The following is a 3,478-nucleotide window of genomic DNA, read 5'->3' as shown; positions in this document are numbered from 1 at the left end:
CCAGCTATGAAGCAGACAAGTGTGGGTTGGCATTGATTAACCAATATATTAATAAATGAACAACACTCCTTATATATCAAGGATCACCCACATTGATCAACTCCATTGGCCTCTTTGGATTTTCTTTACTTCCTTGTATGTTGTGTCCAAGGACAACCTTTGTCTTCATCTATTCTTGGCCCTTAATAATCCACAAAAACAAAACACACCCTCTCTTCTCTCTCTGTCTTTTACACAATCAATCATCATCTATTCATGCTTCAATTGGACTTAGCCCTCCAAGAACCAAAAACTGACAAATTTTTAACCCCTAAATCTTACTCTTCAAATTCCAATGTCGATACACTGCAACTCTTTCCATTTCTATATCTTTTTAGGCCGGACAATGTTTGGACGCTTTAGCCCATCCAAAAGGGAAACCAAAACTTCTATATGCTTTTACGCAACATTCTAAACATTTCATTTATCTATTCTTTTCTTCCACCTTTTATATCTATGCCACTTTATATTATTTAAATATCATTCATTTTCTCAAACAATATTCTTTTTTTAAACAAAAATTACTAAATGAAATCTGTTTTTGAACCCTCTACCTAATATCTGGTTGTTGTGTTTTCTCACTCGGTGATGAAACTACGTAAGATTAAAATCAGAAAAAAGTGATAAATGAATGTGAATCGATCTTCTTGACTAGTAGGGACAACTTTCAAAAAAGGCTTAAACCCCACCGAAAAAAATAGTAACACGTATGACTCTAACAACTCTATAAAACCCCACACAAACCTTTCCAAACCCCGTCCTTCTCAAATCTCTCTCTCTGTTTCTTTCTTTCTTTGTTTCCCTCTCTCTCTCTCTCTCTCTCTCTCTCTCTCTCTGTTCCAAGTCTATTCAAAACCATTTTTTCCCCTCTACACGGACACAAAGTAGCTAGCTACTCACCATGTGTCATCCAACTCTTGACGTCAACTGCAAATGCTGCACCACTTCATCTTCTGATTACCAAATTTCAATCAAGGACTCAGAAGAGAAGCACCCCAGAATGCTCGCCAACCCTTTCATCTCTAAGCTCCAAAACAACACAACAACACCACCACCAACTCAACTTAACACAACAACAGAAAAAACAACACCACAACCGATAAAAGTTGTGACAGAAATAACAAAGTCTCATGTCCCTGACACTGTCAGTGAAGTGATTTCCATATCCAAAATAGCCATCCCTATGATCCTCACTGGCCTCCTCCTCTACTGCCGCTCCATGATCTCCATGCTCTTCCTTGGCCACCTTGGAGAGCTTGCTTTGGCTGGTGGCTCACTTGCTGTTGGCTTTGCCAACATCACTGGCTACTCAATCTTGTCTGGCCTTGCTGTCGGAATGGAGCCAATCTGTGGCCAAGCTTTTGGTGCCAAGAGGTTCACCCTACTTGGCCTCTGCTTGCAAAGAACCATTCTTCTTCTCCTCTTCACTTCCCTCCCCATATCACTCCTTTGGCTCCACATGAAGAAAATTCTTCTCCTTTGTGGCCAGGATGAGTCCATAGCCACACAGGCTCAATCGTATCTTGTTTACTCCATTCCTGACCTCATAGCACAATCTTTCTTGCATCCTATGAGAATTTACCTCAGGAGTCAATCCATTACCCTCCCTCTCACCCTCTGTGCCTCCCTGTCAATCCTCCTTCACATACCCATAAACTACTTTCTTGTGTCACACCTCGGGCTGGGAATCAAAGGGGTGGCTCTTGGTGGGGTGTGGACAAACTTCAACCTCGTGGCTTCTTTGATTCTTTATATAGTCTTCTCTGGCACTTACAAGAAAACATGGGGTGGTTTCTCTTTTGAGTGCTTCACACAGTGGAGGTCTCTTCTCAATTTGGCTATTCCGAGCTGTGTTTCGGTGTGTTTGGAGTGGTGGTGGTATGAGATCATGATTCTGTTATGTGGGCTGTTGGTGAACCCCAGAGCAACCGTGGCCTCAATGGGAATTCTGATCCAAACCACTTCTTTGCTTTACATTTTCCCTTCTTCATTGAGCTTCAGTGTTTCAACAAGAGTTGGCAACAAGCTTGGCGCACAGAAGCCCTCAAAGGCAAGGCTTTCTGCCATTGTGGGGTTGTCCTGCAGCTTCGTGTCAGGTGTCCTGGCATTGGTTTTTGCTCTCATGGTTAGGAACACATGGGCTAGCATGTTCACAAAGGACAAGGAGATCATAACTCTGACATCTATGGTGTTACCCATAATAGGCCTTTGTGAGCTTGGGAATTGCCCTCAAACAACAGGGTGTGGGGTGCTGAGAGGCACAGCAAGGCCTAAAATCGGTGCTAACATCAACCTGGGATGTTTCTACCTTGTGGGAATGCCTGTGTCCGTTTGGCTAGCTTTCTTCACTGGCTATGACTTTCAAGGCCTCTGGCTTGGGCTTCTTGCAGCTCAAGGGTCTTGTGCAGTGACCATGTTGGTGGTTCTGTGCAGAACTGATTGGGAATCTGAGGCCCAAAGAGCCAAGAAACTCACAGGAATGGGTGAAGCTTGTGGTGTTGATGATCACAAACGTGAGGTTGATCCAGAGAAGCCACTCAAATGCGAAAGCACGGAAGATTCTTTGGCATTATTAGCTGACTCAGATGAAAATGAACAGTGATTGGTTTAATTCATCAACCACCTTAAAAGAGAAAAACAAAAACTGATGAGAGGGGGGATAAAATATCTCATAAATTTGTCTTTTAACTGTATAGGGCAGTAGGTTAGAGACAGAGGATAACATTTTCATTTTATGAATTTTAGATAACATTAGATGCGGTTACTTACTTGTTTTTGGGGCTATTTTTAAATTGAAATTAGAGTTTCATATCAGTAATTTACATAAAAAAAAAAAAAAACTCACATTTAAAAATAGTACAGATTACTGATGTGAAACCCCAATTCAGGTCAGAAACAATATTCAAAAACATGTAGAAAACTGCATTTAGTTTTGCTCTCAGGAAATTCACTGGTGCATGCATATGCTTTTCTCCTCTAAGGACTTCTGCTATTTCCAGTAAATTTCAATTACATTTTGCAGGGCATTGAATGTCATGGGAAGTAGAAAAATGTGAGTAACCATTATTTCTGTAACGTACCTTTTTTGTTCAGCTTTACACAGAAGAGAAGAGAAGAGCCCCTCATTTCATGATTTATGCTTCTTACTCACTTGTCTGTTCCTCTATTTTCTACCTCAATACATTGAACTTTTGTCCTTTCTCTCCCTTTGGTCATATTCTCCATAAGAAATCATTATAAAAGCCACAACAGGCTTTAGAGAATCTGCCTACTCTATTTGGAGTTTTTATTTTCCCAAGTTATCAGATTAATGAACAATAAAAAGAGAAACAATACCTATATCAGAAAAGAAAAAAACTTAAAGTGAAACAAGATTTATTCTGTAGTACAAGAACTTGATTATGTACTGAAATTTGACACTGACTAAGAATTAGGAAAT

General features: G+C 40.4%; 1 pseudogene; it reads left to right on the top strand.

Moving 5' to 3' along the window:
* Window positions 1-666: 666 nt before the first annotated feature.
* On the top strand, window positions 667-2,853 carry LOC148199701 (protein DETOXIFICATION 49 pseudogene; annotated as a pseudogene).
* Window positions 2,854-3,478: the final 625 nt, after the last annotated feature.

The sequence above is a fragment of the Vigna umbellata genome, chromosome 4 (assembly GCF_029865625.1).
Source record: "Vigna umbellata cultivar VRB3 chromosome 4, Vumbellata_1.0, whole genome shotgun sequence".
In the NCBI taxonomy this organism is placed as follows: Eukaryota; Viridiplantae; Streptophyta; class Magnoliopsida; order Fabales; family Fabaceae; genus Vigna; species Vigna umbellata.
The sequence above is the reverse complement of the archived record's forward strand: the minus strand, read 5'-3'. Positions and strand labels throughout refer to the sequence as shown.